At 48.8% G+C, this 20,300-nt stretch overlaps 2 protein-coding genes across 2 annotated transcripts in view; one reads left to right on the top strand and one right to left on the bottom strand.

The window, feature by feature from the left end:
• LOC138567390 (actin, cytoskeletal 3-like) overlaps positions 1–20,300 on the bottom strand; it is a 510,127-nt gene that overhangs the window by 331,862 nt on the left and 157,965 nt on the right. Inside the window, exon 2 of the mRNA XM_069645554.1 lies at positions 20,121–20,245. The gene's annotated coding sequence lies outside the window, so the exon portion shown is untranslated. The remainder of the gene's footprint in view (positions 1–20,120; positions 20,246–20,300) is intronic.
• Positions 1–20,300, top strand: part of LOC138567386 (actin, cytoplasmic 1-like) — a 101,789-nt gene that overhangs the window by 30,234 nt on the left and 51,255 nt on the right. The window lies entirely within an intron of this gene.

The raw sequence follows: 20,300 nt of genomic DNA, 5'->3' as shown, positions 1-20,300 counted from the left end.
GCCACTGTGCCGTTTGGGAATCAACGCTGTAGCTTCATCGCTGAAAGCCGCAGACACACAGAAATTGCTGCATTTGAACCTACAACCGAAGTGGACTTGACTGCGGAAGTTTGGTCTGGAGTGCGCCTAGGGGCGGTGAGTACTAACGACCCTTATCGGTGGCCCCTTGCGCATCCATACATTTTTACGCACAAGTGGCCCCTGAGGGCCCGTCTCCTTTCCACTGCTAGAGCAAACTAGCGAACTATTCCCGACTCTTGGAACCTGCTCTGCCCTGTTGTGGAGACCCTCCTTGAATAGTGGGAACTTATTCTGCATCACCTCACCTGCCTCCCCGAGCTGCTACAGACCCTACAAGAGACCCGGTTCGCTCATCTGTACTACCGCGTGCGCCAGCATTGCAAGTACATTTGAGCAATAGGCTCCTCTCATCATAGGGATTGGACTGCCTTTCAGTTAGGTTTGTGTTGGTTGCAGAACTGCCTAAAGACTATTTGCACTACCTGCTTCCTTCCCTTTCTAGATTGTGGACCCTTTTCGTGCAGTACTCCTTTAGGCCACTTGGTCTTGTATATATGTATTTAGGTTTGGTTGTGTTGGTTTAAAAGTATTACTGTGATTATTATTATGTGTTGGCATTCAAAGGCCTTGAATAAATGTATTGTAGGAGAGATTTGCAAGTGTCCTTTACTCTGTGTGCTCAATGTGGGCTTTCAGTCATCCTCACCCCTCCTGAGACTTAGTCTTGACTGCCACCAATGCTGCATTGATTGGTCTGGTTTGTCCAGAGGTTTACGCTGTTCCAAGAAACTAGGCTGGCCTCCCGAACCTCTGCCCACCAGGTCAGAGTTCAGAAATCCATCCTAACACCAGTCACTTCAGAGGAGCAGATATTGAGGAGAGGAGCAGGATCTCTGAGAGGAGAATATGAGAGAGAAACAACTGAGGTTATCTTCGAAGAAGTATACGGGGCAGTACTGGCCCAAGGAAGAGGACAACTGCAGGCCTTCCTCTTTGTAAAAGTCTTCAGGACCACTGACATGAAGGCATTATAAGGAAATACTTTCATAATACGTAGTCTACAATTACTCTGGGAATCATGCTTTCATTTAGTCCCTCTGGGTAGATACCTCAGGGCATTAACAGTGCAGTGGAGTTAATTTTAGAATTGGTACCCAGCGAGGGGGATGTGTCGGCCTCCCACCCAATGAGGAGGCTTAAAATGGGGGTATTACCACATTGTAATCACGCCGTTCAAGTCTCCTCATAGCGGGAGGCTACCATCCCCCCAGCCCCCTGCCGGGATCTCAGGCAAGTGTTGTCCTGCGCCCTACATCCCTGAGTCCACACCCCCCTATCCACATTTTTTCTCCCTCCCATCCCTGCCCTCCTTACCTTCCAGGGTCTGGTCCCTCGCCGACGCCAGTCACTGCAATGTTCCCGGTGCATCTGTGCAGCCTCGTCAATGACTGTCATGGAAAGGGAGAAGGGACAATATAGTTCCTTCTCCAGATCCATGTGGGGCATCTTTTTTTTTTTAAACAAACTGTTAGTATACAGTGCATCGCGCTTTAGTATACGGTACATCGCACCGGATACTAATAGCAATATTACCCTTGGACGGGCGGGGGGCGGGGCATTACCTGGCCTGATAATGCCACAGGCTAACGTTAAAGCCCTTGCTTCACTCAGGCATTACCTGGCCCTGTAATGCCCCTCTGCTCGGGTAATATTGCTTAAATATTAATGGAAGAAATATGCATTGAATCGTTTAGTCTTGATTTGTGCCGCAATGGACTGGTGAATTCTGTGAAGAGTGTGGTGAGCGGGATTGGAAAAAATCTGCCATGAGACCTGGTTGGCTTGTTTGTGGGCAGCTGACATAATCACCCGCACCTAACAAGTTTGAACAACTCTGGCTTGCCGCATTAAAACATAGCCCGTAAGAGACTATGGAAAGTACAGAAGCCTATGTTATCGCAAAATACTTTTGACCCCTGACATGCCAGCACTGCCACATTCATGCTACTGGAATGTCAGACCTGGAAAGAGCCCATGGGAGAAGTCTGCCTTAATTGGCACTCTGGTATTCCTGACCGACAGGATGACTAACAGAGCAGATGAACAAGTGCATACAAAATGAGAGTATTGCTTATTATGCTCGAATGGTATTTAAAATGACACAAAATGGCCGCTCCCCTTCCAACCCAGATATATTAACCCATCGCTGCCCAATCAGGCCAACTTATCAGGGGTCGACTGGAAACCAAAAGAGGCCCTGGAAATAATGTTCAAAGTGGCCCCATATTAGACATTTTCAGCAAGCCCAACCCTTTTCCTATAGGAACATTTGGAAATAACACACAAAAGAAGCCCAGAGTGCAGAGGCCTACGGGGAAATCTCCACTATTCCTCCTGGGCCAGTCCACCACTGTAAATTTATCCATATGAGGCCCGAATGTCCACGTTGACATTAATTATCCACAAAACAGATAAGCGCTTTGAAGCATCCACAAGGCTCCATGTTGCACTGCGTAAAACACCCACAAATGTGTACATTTAAAGTGCCACTCTCTTTCAAGCAAAAGGGCTTAATTGTCCTACGTGCAGTAAACTTGCAAACCAGGGCCAACGGGTTTTCCTTTCCACTAGCAGTTTAGCACAGGATATAGCAAATTTCACACATAATCAACCACACATACACGCATTTTCACTTTCTGTCTGGACTGGCAGGGACAGAGTAATAGTTCCATGGGTCTATAATTTGTGCCTCTCCCACAGCTGGTTCGCGCCTCTTACTAGTCGCTTAAATGAGACAACTGTGATGTTGGCGGCCGCCAGTGATCCAGGCGGCGGCGGTATCATGGAGCGGGCCCTGACAGAGGCCTACCCCAGTGCGCAGCGCGGCGGGGCGCAGCGCGGCAAGGAAGACACGACCACTCGCTGAGGTGCATAAACCCAGACTGGCGCGCTGACGCCAGTTCCGGTGATTCCTTTATTTCCTTCTCGTCACGTGCCCCGGACTAACGGGTCACGTGACACCACATTCCTCGCCAACTTGGAGGTGTTCAACCAACTGTTTAACATACATGAATTTGGCAAAATATTATTAGCTCCGCTGTCTTAGAGTCTGTCTTGGCGGGGTTTCCTGTATATTCCGTCCACCACGTATCCCTGAAGACGGGATGACGGTCTGAGTCTTTCTCTTAGAAGGTACCGAGTGCTGCTTCTCTCCGGTGTGTCTGTTCTCGGGGCTGCCAGCATCGCTGGGTCCTCTTGCTGGAGCGGTGTCTCGGAGGTGGGTGTTGTGGCGTGGGCTCTTGACAGTGTGTGGTTCTGGGGCGTGAGTGGTGCTGTCGCCTCGCTCCTTGGAGATACTAGTTGTTCTTCCCACAATTCAGCTGGTACTCTCCTGAAATGCGACACATTTCTTGTCACGTTCTCGTTTCCTCGTGTGGCGGTGACCATGCTGTGGTTTGTCGTGCTAACTGTCCATGGTTGCGGCTCGAAGTTAAGGGACATCTTCTTGGGTGTTTCTCGGTTTCTGACAATCACTGTATCACCTCGTCTTAGTTCTCTGTGGCGGGCTCGGCGGGCAGTGCTTTCTTGTTTGTTCCGCCTCAGTCGCGTTTCTTCTATGGCTGGGATGTCCGGTTCGGTGGCTACCCATCGAGGGTGTATGGGGAGCTCTGCCTGTATCGGTACCCCGAGCATGAGGGCGGCAGGGCTGACCCCGGTGGATGAATGAGGGGTTTGCCTGTGTGTTCTTAGGAATCGATAGACAGCTTTCAGCCATGGGTGTCCTTTTCCTTTGGCGATGCGAATGATTTTGTTCAGCGACCCCATAAATCTTTCTGAGTCGCCATTCACCTGGGGCCATCTGGGGGTGATGCGCTGGTGTTTGATGTTCACTTCTTTGAAGAATTTGCGTAGTTCTTGGCTGGTGAAAGATGGGCCGTTGTCACTCTTCACTTTTTTCGGAATTCCGTGGGTCGCGAATATCTTCTCCAGCGTGAGGATCGTGGTCTCTGCATTTGTGGATGCGACATGCTCCACCTCCGGGTATCTGCTGAACTCGTCGATTACTACGAGTAGGTATCCCTCGCCTGCGATTGTGCAGTGATCCATGCTGACTGCATCCCACCGCTTGCTGCTTCTTGGAGCGCTGCTGATGGGTTCCGGGTTCTCCGGTCTCCTGGATGCTTGGCACGCGGCACATGATTCCACCAGCTCCATTACCCTTTGTTGCATGTTGGGCATCCACATTCTAGATTTGAGGTATGCAGTGGTCTGGACGATGCCTTGGTGGCCGCTGTGGGCTAGCCGTAGGGCTCTCTCCTCTAATGACTCGGGTAATACGATGCGGTGACCTTTGAGGATCACTCTTTCAGGAGCAACGGAGAGTTTGTGTCGTATCCCGAACAGTGCCCGGAGTTTGGTTTGGGCTGATGTGGTGCGCTGGGCTATGGATGTGAGGTATGTCTTCCAGTTGCCTGATTGGATGGTGGTTGTAGTGTGTTGCAGGATGGTGTCTGCTTCTGTTTCATCGGCTATTTCCTTCATGGTGAGGGCGTGTGGTCGGGCGCAGGCAACCACGTGGCATACGTGTTCGTCCGTTTTTTTCGAGTGATGTTGTTCTCCTCTGGTGGCAGGTCTCGGGTGGCGGGACAAGTAGTCTGCTGGGTTGTCTGTCCCTGGGCGGTAGTCGACCTCTATGTTATAGGGCTGTAGCTGCAGCATCCATTTCTCAATGCGTGCTGGGGGGTGGGGAGCAGAGCCTCGGAATATCGGGATCAGTGGCTTATGATCGGAGTAAACTTTTGCTTGTTTTCCGAGCAGGTATACCTTGAAATGACAACATCCCCACAGGATGGCAAGGGCTTCCTTCTCAATGTGAGCATAGTTTTGCTCTGGTTTGGTGAGCGCCCGACTGGCAAACGCAATAGGGAACACATTACCCTCGTTGTCCGTTTGGGTTAGGACAGCTCCTAGGCCTACTGGGCTGGCATCTACCAGTAGTTTGGTGTGCCTGTCTACGTTGAAGAAGGCCATGGTTGTTGATGCTGACAATGTGTCCTTGATGTGCTGGAAAGCTTGTTGGTGGATCGATGTCCACTCCCACTTCTGGTCTTTTTTGGTCAGTTCACGTAGTGGGCTTGCGATGTTAGCAAGGTCTGGAATGAAACGCGCACAGTATGTCGCCATCCCCATAAAGCTTCTCACCTCCGTGGCTGATTGAGGTGCCTTAGTGTTCTTAATGTTGTTTATCTTTGATGGGTCAGGGGATACGCCTTTGGCACTGAAAATATATCCAAAGAAGCATAGTTCTTCTTTTGCGAATTCGCATTTCTCTGCATTCAGCGTTAAGCCTGCTGTTTGTAGCCTGCTTAGGGCTGCTGCCAGGCGTTTGTGGTGCTCTTTCTCGTCTGAGGCGTACACGAGAATGTCGTCGCTGATATTCGTGGTACCATCTAGGCTGGTGATGACCTTGCGGATTTCGTGCTGGAAAACCTCGGCTGCCAACGATATTCCAAAATTAAGTCGCTTGTACCTCAATAGCCCAAGGTGAGAGGAGAATGTGGTGATGTACCTTGAGTCTCTGGCTAGTTTGAGCTGGTGATAGCCCGATCTTAGGTCTAGTTTGCTGAAGATGGTCGCTCCCGTGAGATCTACAATGAGCTCATCTATCGTTGGGGTGATGTGGCATTCTCTTCCGATCGCCGCGTTGGGGAGCCTCATATCTATACAAATTCTCACGGCATTGGGCTGTTTCGGTTTTTGGGCCACCACCATTGGAGACACCCATGGGGTAGGGCCTGATGTTTTTTCGATTATCCCTGCATCTTCGAGTTTGGTTAGTTCTTCCTCCACGGCCTCACGCAGATGGAATGGTATCCGCCGGTGCCGTACTGCTTTCAGCTCAATCGTGGGGTCTATGTGGAGTTTGATAGTGCGGCCTTTTAGACACCCGATTCCTTGGAACAGTTTCTTGTGTCGCTGTAGTAGATCGTCAAGTTCGTTGCGTTGGAGGCTAAATGCAAAATGAATTAGCTTTAGTTTCTCTGCAGTCTTGCAGCTGAGCAGTGTTTCACAGCCAGCATCCACTACATAGATGCGCGCCCTGCAGCTAGTGTTATTGTGGGCGAAATCAGACTTGAAAGACCCTTGTACAGGTAAGGGTCTCTTACATCCATACGCGTATAGTCTGACTTTCCTCTTGTGGAGCGTGGGTTCCGGGCAAAGCTTGCTGAACGTAGTCGCTGGCATCACGTTCACTGTTGCGCCAGTGTCGATGACTACTTTCAGTGGTTCGCCGTTGGCGATGACGGTACACGATGGTCTCTTTCTTCGTCGTGATCGGTGTGGTTCGACGGCCGATATAAGGTGTACTTGGTGTATCCGTTTTCCTCCTTTCTTCCGTCTCTCTTTTCTCTCAGGGGATACACTGTCGTCGCTGTCGCTCGTGTCTGGGGACCTTTGAGAGTGGTCGACAGCTCTAGATATTCCTTTCCTGTCTTGTTGGTGTGAGTATTCCCTCGGGGCGAACTTTTTCCGTCGCTCAGGTTGAGGTTGTGATGCCGTTCCTCTGTCGCTACGGTTTGGCGGGTTCATGCAGACCGCTGCATAGTGATTGAGGCGGTTGCATTTCCTGCACGTGGATCCCCATGCCGGGCAGGATTCTCCTTTGTGCCACGGGCCACCGCACCATTTGCAGGATTTATTCTGTTCTTGCGGCATCTGTGTTCTTTGGCCGTGCTTCATGCGAGTGTTTTGATGTGTAGATACAGCTGCTACCTCTTCTGATGGCTTGGGGTTGTCTAACGGGAGCCTTTGGATCGCTGCTTCAATCACTGCTACCTGGTCTTCAGTTTTCTCGCGAAGGCGCGCCATTTCTAGAATGCGGGATAGCCGTATGTTCCTTTCCGAGAGTATTGCTCTTCTCAGCTTTTCAGAGGATATGCCGTTGATTATTTGGAGGCGGATTGCGAACTCTTTGTCCGGGAACTCACAGCCAACTGCCATCTCGCGAAGGCGAGCGTGAAATTTGTCTACTGTTTCCTTCTCACGCTGTCTGGCCATGCAAATATGGAAGCGTTCATAATCAGGGTTGAGGTCAGGTTTGAACATGTTCGTGAGAATTGCTTTGGCTGCGTCATAGTTGTTGTGGTCTCCGCGATCAGGGGTAGCGTTGAAGAGGCGTAGGGTGGCCGCTCCGACATTGAGTAGGAGAAACGTGCGCTTCTTTCTCGCTATGGTGATGTCCCTGGCGTCAAGGTGCATTTCAAATTGTTGCAGCCAGATTTCCCATCTGATGGCAGCCCCTGTGGTAAATGGGTCAAATGGTGGCATGAGCGTCGTGAGTGCTGGGTCCGGGTGGTCTGTGGTGAGGCTCTTTCTGATGGAGGAGCCAGTGTTGGTTCTTACAAGGCTGCTTTCGGAGCTCAACATGTTGTTGGGGCAGTGAACTTCTCACTAGGTAGAATGGGGCCTAGTGGAAGAGCGTGTCCCTGCGCGGCCTCACTGGATGGGGTGGTTGTTTCACTCACCGGTGTCTAGGTTGTGATGGCTGGGTGGTGAACGTAGGTTCCTGTTGTTTGTGCGGCCACCAGGCACAGGAGTCAGGAGTCCTGCACATTGTTTGTGTGTGTGAGGCGGGGTTCCCTCACTGCTGGTGCGCGTGTTAATACGCGGCATCATGGAATGTTCGGGAGCTGCCGACGTTGTAGTGGCCGACACGTGGGCAGGACGTTACTTGATGGAGTGTCAGTGTTGGTTGTGGCTGTCCGTGGCCTCGCAGAAGGATCGGCACTGTTTCCGCGTGCGAGGCACGGCAACCGGATGACCGCGCGGCTCCGCATACAGGAGGGAGGGAGGCGCGGTCTCACGTGGATTCTTCCACGGCCTCGTCGCCAGTGTGATGTTGCCGGCCGCCGGTGATGCAGGCGGCGGCGGGATCATGGAGTGGGCCCTGACAGAGGCCTACCCCAGTGCGCAGCGCGGCGGGGCGCAGCGCGGCAAGGAAGACACGACCATTCGCTGAGGTGCATAAACCCGGACTGGCGCGCTGACGCCAGTTCCAGTGATTCCTTTATTTCCTTCTCGTCACGTGCCCCGGACTAACGGGTCACGTGACACCACAACAACCATGCCACACGCCACCCGAGAACCCGCATTCTGTACCTAAGTAGAGTGGAAAGCACCTCACAGCAACACCTCTACCCGTCCTCCTCCTCACCCGAGCCCACGTGGTTTTTCACAAGGTGCTTCCGGGTTGGATAGTTCTCATTTTGCGACACCTCTAGGCTCTGAGGCGTGGGGAAGGTAGGGGAGGCGGTGGGGGGCGAGGTTTCAATATAGTGTGTACTTAATTAGAAAAACAATATTTGTCCACTCTGCACAAGCATTGTATTCAATTAAACAGCTCAGCAGGTACTTCGCTTATTGCTGTGTAGAGACAGAATTAAAAGCAAATAAATATTTCAATGATCCCAGTGCTTTATAGAACAGAAACAATATCGCATATTCGGCTACTATTATTGCCATTGATTGCATTTAGATCAAACTTATTATATCTAAGATGCGCCCGTATATTCATGAGGAGCTACGCATCTATATGGTCAGAGTTTCGGCATAGTGATCGTAATTAATCATTTTCTATTTTACCTCATGAGGTAATGCAATATAATAATATTGCCATAAATACCCATGTAGTGAGCCATGCACATTGCTGTCCTGTCTTATTGGTCCCAGAGCCAGGCATTGAAGCTTGCCCATTGCTTCCTGCCTGAGGGAGTGTCTCAGAACAACGTACTTAGCCCTGTCCACTGCTGTCCTAGCCAAATGAGACCATGGTGTACTGATACTTGCCGAGTGATGTCTTGCCCAAAAATGGCCCAGATCTATGTACCGACCCATACCCACTGAATCCAGACTGAGTGTCTCAGAACCAGGTACTGAGCCCTGTCCACTGCTGCCATAACCAAGAGAGCTTTTGATTTGCACCACGGGGCAGAAATCCCCTCCAGAATATGAGCAAGCAACCTAGAGAAACGAGGTGTCCTGGATGGGGTGGGGGCAGGTGTTCTCGTTTCCAGGATTACATTATACACGATGGCCTGAAATGCTGCATTTTACAGCACATTGTTTAGAAGAAATTGATAAAACTATAGGACTTGGTGGCAGTTGTGAAAAAACACCCTATGCTATGTCAACCGACAATAAGAAATGTTATTAGAAAAAGGTTTGCAAAATCGACTATAATTCACTTTTTCAGAATAACGAATCGGTCTGATAAGAATTCCAACCAGTTGCATGGCAAGCAAGTTATGTATCGATCCCAGCTGTTGTCTTGTGGAACGTCATAGTTTACTGTTTTAAGCAATTGGCATTATCATGTATGGCGATTAAAGTTTGGGTACCCCCAAGGGACGGGGGGCCCCCACTGCCTGCCTGCCTACATGTCATATGATCATTGTCTCAGGAGGATAGCTCAGGTGCAAAGCGCTCACCTTGGTAGCACGGAGCATCACAGGTTCAATCCCCAGGTCCACACTTAGAAACCTCTGGGTATTAAGCGTGTTATAAATAACCTATCATATCATTACCGATATGGGCTGCATGTACAGGCTAGAAATACAACTGGCGACGGTGGTGTGTGCCCCCGAACATAGTGTGCAGAGGTGGTTGTGCGCCGCTTTTATGGACTGGTCGCAGTGCTTGGTATGGTGTGGAATTTTGTCATGCAAAGGCTAGTGTAAAGACTGGAGGGGGGTGTCTGTACTTCCGCTCTCTATCTGGTAGAGGAGAGAAACAGAGGACCCCGGCCAAGATTCTCTATTATTGGTAACATAGTCGAGCAATCAAGGTCTAGCTTCTCAGGAGGTGATGCAGGCTGGTTCTTAAGTACAGTGTAGTCCCCAAACACCCACAAAGGAATGTCCGCAAACTGTATTGGTTAAAACACAGTCTTTATATAATTAATATTCAAGGTTATATACAATATCACGATAATTCACTTTGTGCTCAGAAAATCAACAATGGTAAATATATACAGCTCTAAAGTGGTACCACAACGATTATTAGATCTCATTAAAGTGCATCAACTATACTGTCAAAATGTCACACAGATCAATAAAGAGGAAACCAGCAGTAGAGAGAGGAAGGAAAGCAAGATGGTTGAACAATTGGCAGAATACTGGTCACTACCATTAAACACAGCTCTGTGTGGAGATCCCCCCCACGTGGGCAACCTGTAAAGCAAAGTTGTATCACAAGCCCAGTCCATATATTGTTCTATGAGTCTTATTTCCTTCTACAATAGTTCTACAGCCCCAATGTACCTGGAATTGTAGCATTCGTCAACAGGAAATCAACGGCCCTTCTTGAGTGCCCTCTCTTTAAGGCAGGAGTCACGGGTCACCGAATGTCCGACGGAGAACAGGTTGAGCTACGACGGTGAAGTGGCCACGTCGTTCCTAGCGGTGCTCGTTGACGGGGAAGCGTAAACGTCCTGCAAGGAAGAGGCGTGCGGGGCACCTCAGTGTCGATAGTTCTGGACCACAAAGAGTTTGAAGAACTGTGGCCCAGCAAGGGTGTCGAGTCGTCGGCGTCTCTGTGGTCTTTGGGTGGCGGGAAACCCACCGGCGGATGCTCCTCGGTGCGTGGACGGTCAGGCCTTCTCCAGCAGGATACAGCGGTGACGATGCGGACAAGAGAGTCCTTGGATTCAAAAGTTCTTAGGCAAACTGGAGCACAGTGGCTCCAGTCGGTGACATCGGTCGTCGACAGTGGCGGACAACAGTCCAGGCGCTTCACTTTGTGATTCCGCGGCGGTCCCCGTCTCGAGTCGGTAGCCTGTCGAAGGTCTGTCTACCAGGGAGCTTTGGCAAAGATCAGCTGGTGCATGATAGTCCCTCGTAGCTCGGGAAGAGGGCGCCTTACCAGGTCCTCTCTGGGTCAGCCCTTGGAGGCACAGCAGCTTTCAGATTGTGAAGGAGAGCAACAGCAATTCTTCTCATCCAGCAGGGCTTCAAGGTTAAGCTTCATTTACTCCAGTTACTCGTCGTAGTGGACTTCAGCTTCTGAACATGATTCCTAGCAGTAAGAGGTCCTCAGATATACTGTTGATCTCCCATTCATTCTGCTGGGTCACACTCAGGAAACCAATCGGTCAGAAGGGCATTCATGCAGGCAGGCAGTCAATCAGGCACACAGAGCATTCAGGCCATTCACTTCTCTCCAGACACTCACAACAAGTTATGTGTATTGGGACAAGTACCCAGCCATTCAACACTCCACACTGCATTCATACCATTTTCGGGCAGGGCTGTCTCAGTCATTGTGTCAAACACTAGATACTAGACACCCACAACACAGAATGCGTATTCGTCACACACTCCATTCACCCAGGTCCCACCCACAGGCGTACCCACAACATACGGTCGTTGGGAAGGCTCCAGCCAGTCTGGCCAGCACTTCCCCACACTACCATATATGGAACTTCCACCGCAACAGCCAGTCAGGGGGAAGGGACAGAGTCAGGGCTTCCCGGGACTTTGTGAAGATCAAGATGACAGGCGATGGAAGGCAAGAGGCCACGGGGGCCATTTTGTCTCCATCGGGAATCTACCGATTCCAATGACAGGGCCTGGGCATCCCAAAATGGAGGACGCTCAGGGCACCAGACAATTCAGAACGGAGCTGCCACCAGCCTGTACCCTGCTCTGTGGGTCACACACAGGTGCCCAAAAGCATACACTAGGGGCAGAGGGTTGCACCCCTAGCCATGGGTGCCATAAGGCTATCCCATGGGTCTGTTCACCAAAACCAAAGGAGAGAGCTGCACCGCCAGGAGTCCCACATGAACTCCTGCGCAGAAAACAGGACAGAACACGATAAAAAGCAGTAAAGGACAAGGACACGGAGGACCTGTCCCTCCGATACATTTCCAGCATCATAGCTAGGTATTGGTATCTGAGTTTGTTATGGTTGGCCTGTGCTCCTAGAAGCAGGAGCTCCGTCTGATTGTCATTCAAGCACAAGCTGTGGGAGGCCATCCAAGCCTGAATGATTAGATAGATTTTGTTCACTAGGGCCAAGTCGGTGTGGTAGTCTCCAGTAAGTGGTATGAGTATCTGGGTATCATCTGCATTATTAGTGTAGGTGACACCCAGATAGTGAAGGTCATTGAACAGAGACTTAGTGAAGACATTGTACATCGTTGGAGATACGCAAGATCCTTGTGGTACTCCACATGTTACTGGTGTAGGGTCTGCTGAGGCCGAAGGTGAGAACATTCTCATGGACCTGTTATTGAGAAATGATTGGATCCAGGCTGTGGCTTCCTGGGAGAAATGAGCTGCAGTGCATAGGTGCTTGCAGAGCACTTTTTTGATCCACTAAATTGAAAGCAGCTGATAGGTCTGGTAAGAGAAAGAGGGCAAGTTTTCTATTATCTTTAAGCTCATCAATTTGGTTTTTCAGATCCATCAAAGCAGTTTCTGTGCCATGTAGTGGTCTGAAACCAGATTGCCAAAACCCTAGGAGATTGCTAATCTCGAGGTATGATTGTATCTGGAGGTAAGCAGCTTTGTCTATTATCTTTAATAAGAATGGAACTGTTGTAATCAGCCTATAGTTGGTTGGGATAGTAGGGTCCAGGGATTTTTTTTAAGGAGTGGTAGGACCCATGCATCCTTAAGGTTGGTAGGAACTGTGCAACAACGAAATGAGGAGTTGATTAGTGTGGTGATGAGGGGAGCCACGTCTCTGGCAGCTTTCAGCGAAGCAATGATATTTTCCACCTCTAGAGGAGTGACTTGGGTAAATTTGAAACACTAGGGAGGTTTAGGAGGGTGATCTGAGGCACTGTGAGGGGTGCCTAATGTAGGGAGGTTTCACTTTTTTCTGATATTATGTTTTGGAGGAGGGAGATTTTGTATGAAAGTGCGTTTTGAATATTAATGCGCCATGTTTTATCCTTAAGGCCGGTGTCCACAGGAGAGATAGGGGTTTACATTTCTCTTAGGATCACAAAGAGCACTTTGGTGCTAAAACTAGCTTTGTTGATCCTGTCATTGTATGTCTCAGGTTTTGTTTATAGAATTTCAGCTTTGTATTTGGCTGTGATTTTCATTAAGTTACTTTTGTTCTCGACAATGTGGAGATTTTTGCACAGTATTTCGACTTTCCTTTTTTCTGCCCACAGGGCTTTTAGTTGGGGTGTAAACCAATAATTCAAGTGGGCTCCAGGTTTACCTTCACGCATTTTGAGCGGCCGATAATATCTAGGGCTTGTGTGGTAGTAGCTAGGACAGATGTAGCAGGTGGAGGGATTAGGATAAGCTGGAGGTATGGTATTAATTTATCTACTGTAATGTTCCGTTTATTCCTAGTGAGGAGTGGAGGAGCTGTTTGGTTAGTTTTGACAGGCGGTACACTTGCTTGTATAGTGAAGGTCAATAGGTAATGGTCTTTCCATGTCTGAGGTTCTATGGAGGTGATCGTTTCACAATTAAGATCAGCCACCCAGTCTAAGGTTCTGCCTTTAACAGGAGTATGCTGATTGACTGTTTGCGTAAGGCCTAGTTCAGTAAAGGAGTTCGACAATGCCAAGGTGTGTTGGTCATTAGGGTAGTTGAGACCGAGGTTGAAGTCTCCTAGCACTATTATTTGCGAATTAGGTTCGGTGTTATCGGATAGTATAGTTGTGATGTCCTCCTAGAAGGTCAATAGATTAGGTGCACTGTTAGGGTCCACGAGTTGGAGATCAGAAGTTTCACAGTGAGTAGTTCACAGGATGAGACGTGAGGGGTTGTGAATACTTTTAGATTTAAACTAGACTTGGCAATGACGGCAAGGCCGCTGCCTCTGGAAGTTTCTTTATCTGCTCTCAAGATGATGTAGTTATCTGGTATAGCAAGTAAAAGAGAAGCACCAGCTGCTGAGTGGAGCCAGGTCTCCTTTATTGCTAAAAAGTCAAATTTTCCAGCAGTAATCAGGTTTACTATGTCTATAGCATGTGCTACCATAGATCTCGCATTGATCAGAGTGCCTTTGACGGGCTGTGTCGTCATGCAAGAGGGGTAAGTAGAAGGATTTATCTGGCTTGCACTGTTATTGGTAGTATCTTTGATTTTGGATGTGGACTTTTTGGAAGAAGAGGTCGGACTAAGTTGGGTAGGAGGGCTGCTCTGTACAGAGTAGGTTTTTGTGAATCTTATCAAGCCTGTCATTTCTTATTACAGTCGGGCAAGGTTGGTTAGTTACTGAATTAGTGGCAGGGTGTTTAATCCATTGGGTAGGGGTTAAAGAGCAGTAAGATCCAGTCAGAGTAGCTGCATCTATTGTATGGTGGTTAGTTACCAGATTTAACCTTGGTAGGAAATAGGTGGGTCTAATGGTTATTGGCTGAGAGCTTGGCTTCAAGGGCGGCAGGAATTTAGTGGGTTTAATCCACATTGGTAGTGAGGTAGTCGTAGGCATAGTTGTGTATTGACACTCTAAATGTAAGGTAACTGTGGCTATAGCATATCTAAACTCCGGAATAGCAAACAACAATACGACAGTGATGCAAGCAGGGGCATACATAGTGTGTGAGATGATGTCAGCAGGCTCAGGTGTAAGATAGCCAGCACATATGTATATATAACCCAGTGACTAAATACTGTACAGACGAAAGCCGTCTAGTACATAAGGATAGTCGGTAAACACAACAGATACGTATAGTATGGTGCAAAGGTTAATTGGCTACCTGCATACAGTCATGTATATTTACATCTAACCAGCACTATCTATTTTAAAACCTGCAACACATTTTCCTAACAGCATGAGTGCCAGCATGGCTCAATTCCTTTTGGGAGATGCTAGTCCAGTCCTGTTTTTGTCTTTGCATTCTGTGAGTAATTTTCCTAGAAATGACAATCATGAATCCAGAACTATAAATCTGAGAATGCAACAATAAAACCAGGACTGGATTAGCATCTTCAGAATGGATTAGGGCATGTTAGCATCCATTTAGTGGTCATATTGCATCCCTACCCGCCTGCAATAAGAACATGTCATAAGTACCCAACTGTAATATTATTTTACAGTTCAGCTGTGTTGGCAAAATGCATGGCTGCCTGCCAAAGACTGCCAATGCCGGTCCAAAGAGTTGAAAGCAGGTTCCTGAGCAGAAAACCACCTGCCACTTTTTAGATCCCTTAATTCTGACCTGCCTACCCATAACAATTCAATATAGTTAGTTAAGAATAAAAGATATTTATATATGGAAGGATATTTATTTAGTACATAGCGTGCTGGGAATACAGAAGACAATATTCTGTTGCAATGTTACTACACAACTTAAAATATAGCTACTTGCAAAACTAACATATTTAAATGCTTTACAAATTGGTTTCCAACACAGAACAAGCTAAACATTGATGTGCTTATTTCTACAGGGCCTCATCACGAGTCTGGCGGTAACCCTTAAATGCGGCGGTAGCGCTATTACCGCCGCATTTAAGGGTCCGCCAGTTCATGGCTTTGGCGGCTGGGGGGAAATCCGCGGCAAAATTGCTGATTTTTCAGCACGATTACCGCCGGGCCCAATGGGGAATGAGGAATTCCCAAATGGGCCCAATGGGGAATGGGCAATAACTCTTCTGCCAAACCCGTGATCCGGCGCTAATAGCGCCGGGGGTTTGGCGGTAGGGCTATTAGCGCCGGCGCTAATAGCGCCGGCATTACCGCCCAACTCATGATGAGGCCCACAGTACGCTCTCCCTGTGTATTCTGCATATTTGCCATTCGTGTGGCAAAGAGCATATGTTTTTTCAGGGGTTGGGTGATGTTCGTGTCATTCTTAAGAGATACGTACTCTATCATTTACTGGAGATTTTGCTATGCCTGATCATTGTGAGGGAAACATGTGAGATTACAGTCTATGATGCCTGTTCTTTGAGGGAAACGCGCAGTGTCTGCTATGGCCCATACTGTGCCCCTTTTATGTGAGGCAAACTTGCCCTGTGGAGGGCCAGTGTGGATTTGCCCTGTATGAGGACATTGTAAATTGCTGTGGCCCATGCTGTATCTAGAAAGAGAACATTGCACTGCTGCTGCTTATGCTGGTCTGTTATGTGTTTGAGGGAAGCATGCTTGGCTCTTGCCCCTGCTGTACCAGTTCAATGTGAGTAAAGCTTGCAATGCTGCTGCGCATGCTGATCTGTTCTGTGTTTGAGGGAAGCATGCTTGGCTCTTGCCCCTGCTGTACCAGTTCAATGTGAGTGAAGCTTGCAATGCTGCTGCTCATGCTGATCTGTTCCGTCTTTGTGTTTTCTTGGGGGATACACCCAATCCCCTCATAGAAGGGTTGGGCTCACTCACACGCTGTGCTTCCTCCTTTGGTGAAATATGGGGCCACATTGAAACCTTTTTCCAGCGCCACTTTTGGTTACCATTCCAGCCCTGGCTGTTGCCTCATAATGTGTGTTGCTCCTTGCATATGCGGCTCGGCTCTAACTGTGCCCCCTCCTGCCTTTTGATGCTCATAAGCCAGGCCCCTCCTGACTTACGAGGCCCGGCCTGGAAATTCCCAGGCCCTCTGCCCATTTCACCATGATCAGAAATGGGCAGTTCCTGACTTACACCGCCATGGTTAAGACTCTGCTATGGGCACCTCTGATTCCGCTGCTGGACATGGCCACCCAGCACATTTGACCAAGGATTGATACACCATCCACGAGCAAGAAATCCATATGGGACTCCACTCAGGCACCCTACGCCAGGCTCTCTGCCACAAGTAAGGACACTTTTCTGCATATTTATATAAGTGCAGTTTATAGACCTTGTATATTTTGTAAAGACTTTTGATATTTTCTAGTACCACTGCATAGTTATGGATCGTTTTAAACAATAGGAATAGTTAGGTTTTAAACTTTAAGTGTGTACAACTCTTTTTCCTTTTTTTAAATAAAAAACTCCTAAACTGCTTTTGCACTGGAGCGGCTTTTTCCCCATCAGACCCAATGACAAAATTAGAGACTGTATAAGAAACATCATAAGACTAAAAAAGCTGTGCACCAATACCTTGTTAGTGAATCCTTGTGTCACCTCTAGTTTTTTTAAAAGAATTAACATGTTATAACCTGGTGTTTTACCTATTTAATTTATTTATTGAGCAGTTGTAAGGCGCTTTTATAAAAAATAATTGTGTTTCAAAGCACCACAAGGCTAAATGGGAAGGGGAACTGGAAATTATAACAATGGCAAAATACAGTAAATTTATAGTCGTGGTCTCACTAGGACTGGTGGCGCTCAGACGTGCAAGTGCATTGAGGAGAAGTGCAGGGGATGGGGATGGAAGGAGTAGGGGAGCAGAGGCGTGGACAAGTGCTGGAGGAGGGCCCGGGAAGGAAGTGCTAAGGGGGAGCCAAGGAGGAGAACCTCAGGCTAAGTGCTGGTAAAGGCAACTCCGAAGCGTGGCATGTGGAGCCACCAAGCAGGGGCCGCAGGGCAGTGCAGTGTGGAGGAGGGGTCGAAGATGACCCCGAGGTTTTTGGCCTCACAAGATGGTGGGGGTAGAGGGCCCAAAGAGGGGGGCCAGAGGGCAGGAGGAAAGGAGGGCACAGGATGCCTAAATGGCGTACAGACATTGGGGATGAGAGAGGAGGGAAAGGGGGAAGTAGAGGTAATTTTGAAGGAAAGCTGTGTGTCATTGGCATAACACTGGAAATGGGGAGAGAAGAAGGAGATGAGGTGAGCAAAAGGGGCGATATAGATATTGAAGAGCCATGGTGATAGGCTAAAGCCTGGGGGACGCCAAAGGTAGGGAAGGTGGTGGTGGAGGCAAAAGGGCCCAGTTGCAGCTGGGAAGGATGGTTACTAAGGAATGAGGTCAGCAAATCCAGTGCCCAGTCAGTGATGCCAAGAGTGTGGCAGAGATGTTTTATGAGGATAGAATGGTTGACCATGTCAAAGGGAGAGGAGAGATCGAGGAGAATAAGAACAGCAGGAGTGTTGGAGTTGAGATTTGCGAACTTGGTTTCATGGGTGTTCAGGAGAGCAGTTTCCGTGCCTCTGTATGCCAGATTGATGGTCATGAAGGCAATCAACAAGATCAGTGTGGAGGGTCAGTTGGAGGACTCTAAGATTCTAAGAGTTTACCTAGGAAGGGGGTAGTAGAGATAGGGCAATAGTTAGCCGGGCCAGAGGGGTCAGCAGATGGCTTTTTTTAGAGAGGGTGCACAAGGAGGGAGTAGAGTTAGGGGAGTGGGAGGGGGGACCAAGGGAGGCAGGGGAGCAGGTGTGGTAGAGGAGATGGGGGTGGAGGAGAGTGAGGACAGGATGTCCCAAGTTTTGGATGTGAAGTGGGAGGCCAAGACAGAGCAGAGAGCCTGGGAGGGAAGGAGAGAGGTGGAAACTGCATGTGGATTGGCGAGTTCCGTGCAGATTTTGAAAAGTTTGTCTGTGTTGTTAGTGACTCCAGAGATACAGGCTTCAATGTGAGCCCGCTTCTTGGAGCGGATATAGAAGCAATATCACCTTTGGAGGAGCAGCATCCCAGTTTGCCAGAGGATAAGCCCAATGTCTGCCACTTGCGTTCAGAAACTCTGCACTTGCGTTTCAGTGATGCTAGATCAGAGTCGTACCAGCTGTTGTTCTTGGTGACAGGTTTTAGGTGGATCCTCATGGCAGGGTCAGGGATGTCAAGGACGTTAGAGATGGAATGGTGCAGTTTAGCAGAGACAGAGTCAATGGTTCGCCTTCAATAAATAGTCTCCAGGGGTGTACCTTTTTAGATTGTCAGATTTTGCCTCCTACCAATGCTGTGTTTTGCATAGTGGAGTGGGGCAGCTTTATTTTGTCCTAGAACGTCAGGTTTGCAGGACTTTCACTATTTTGTTGTTCCGGATTACCATTGCATTTTCTGTCTTTTCTTTCCTCTGTTGTATTTTGCCATCATTTCTTAAATTGTACCAATTGATGAATTTATTTCCTGTAATCAGTCTCTTGCTCTCCTCTTTTCTCCTCAGTCCCTTCTCATCCTCCAACCTGTCCCTTGCTTTCCTCCTCCTCTCTTTCACATTTGCTCTCACGCTGCAACTCTCTGGTTTGGAACTGCATCTTTATTTCCTCAAACTTGGCAAGATTCTGATCCTTTCCTACTATGAGGGCTAATGTAATTGGACAGAGCTCCCTCCTTCATTGGAACCAGTTTCCTTTCCAGCTGGTTCCCCATGTTAGGGCCTTTTCTGTTCAGTTCATCTTTTCCCTAGATGGAGCTCCATCCCTCATCACTCCTTCTCAGTGCTGCCCTTTTCCCTCATTTACCCTGATCTAAATATGGTCCTGAGACTGAATGGTGCCGACAGCTTCAGATATGCTGCCATCATCATGGGTTTGGGCACTTCCAAGATGGCATTGTCGTTGCTCCACACCAACATCTCCCTCAGCACTCCACCCTGCAGCAGGCAGTTTGCATTCCACAAATGACTCCCCGGCGAGCTGTGAGTCTGATCCACACCAGAGGTCAGTGTGTGAACGGTCCAGTCATTTAGCTTGCTAGCTGCTCATTCGGCATATGTAGAAGTGGTGCCTCGCTCGCCAGCGTTGTAGCCCGCCACATGAGCACGTCCCTATTTTCTCCCTTGTTCTAGGCCATCTTCATTAGTGGGAATTACGGTTTTAGGGTCAATTTGTGCTATCAGGCTTGGGAGGGGGAGAGGGGCTCTGGTGTATTCCCTGTGTACCACTTCCAGGGTCAGCATCACACAGAAGGCGACCTCCCCTGCCCCCTTGAGTTTCCATTAACCCAGCCCACACCTGCTACAATGAACTTGGTTACACCTTCCACTTTCATCCATGAATCAGTGCTCCACCTGCACTGGTGCTCCTATGTGGTGATGAGGTTGACGATGCCTGCTGCATGGTTGATTGCTGAGCGGACATTGACGAGTATTCATTTTTGTGTCATGGTGGATGATGGAGTGGTGATGGGGTGTATGGTGACATGGGTGAGGTTGTTGCAATGCGGTGTCCAGGATGTTGCTGGTGAGCAGCATGGTTGGCGATGAGTCGTGATCGTAGGAATGGGCTGTTGGGAGAGAGGAGTGAAACACATATTCATGGGAGCTTACCTGATGTTAAGAGGGGTAGAGGTTCTAGTCCTGGGTCCTCCCGATTCAAACAGGTCCAAACAGGAATTGCCTTTTTCTTTCTGTCTGTCCTTCACTTCATACACCCGGCATGAGATGCCCTTGATCTAAGAGTTAAGAGCAGAAAGGAAGAGGCAGGGTTAAGAAGGTGGGTGGGGCTTA

The sequence above is a fragment of the Ambystoma mexicanum genome, chromosome 2p (assembly GCF_040938575.1).
Source record: "Ambystoma mexicanum isolate Mex_15411 chromosome 2p, UKY_AmexF1_1, whole genome shotgun sequence".
Taxonomy (NCBI): domain Eukaryota; kingdom Metazoa; phylum Chordata; class Amphibia; order Caudata; family Ambystomatidae; genus Ambystoma; species Ambystoma mexicanum.
The sequence above is the reverse complement of the archived record's forward strand: the minus strand, read 5'-3'. Positions and strand labels throughout refer to the sequence as shown.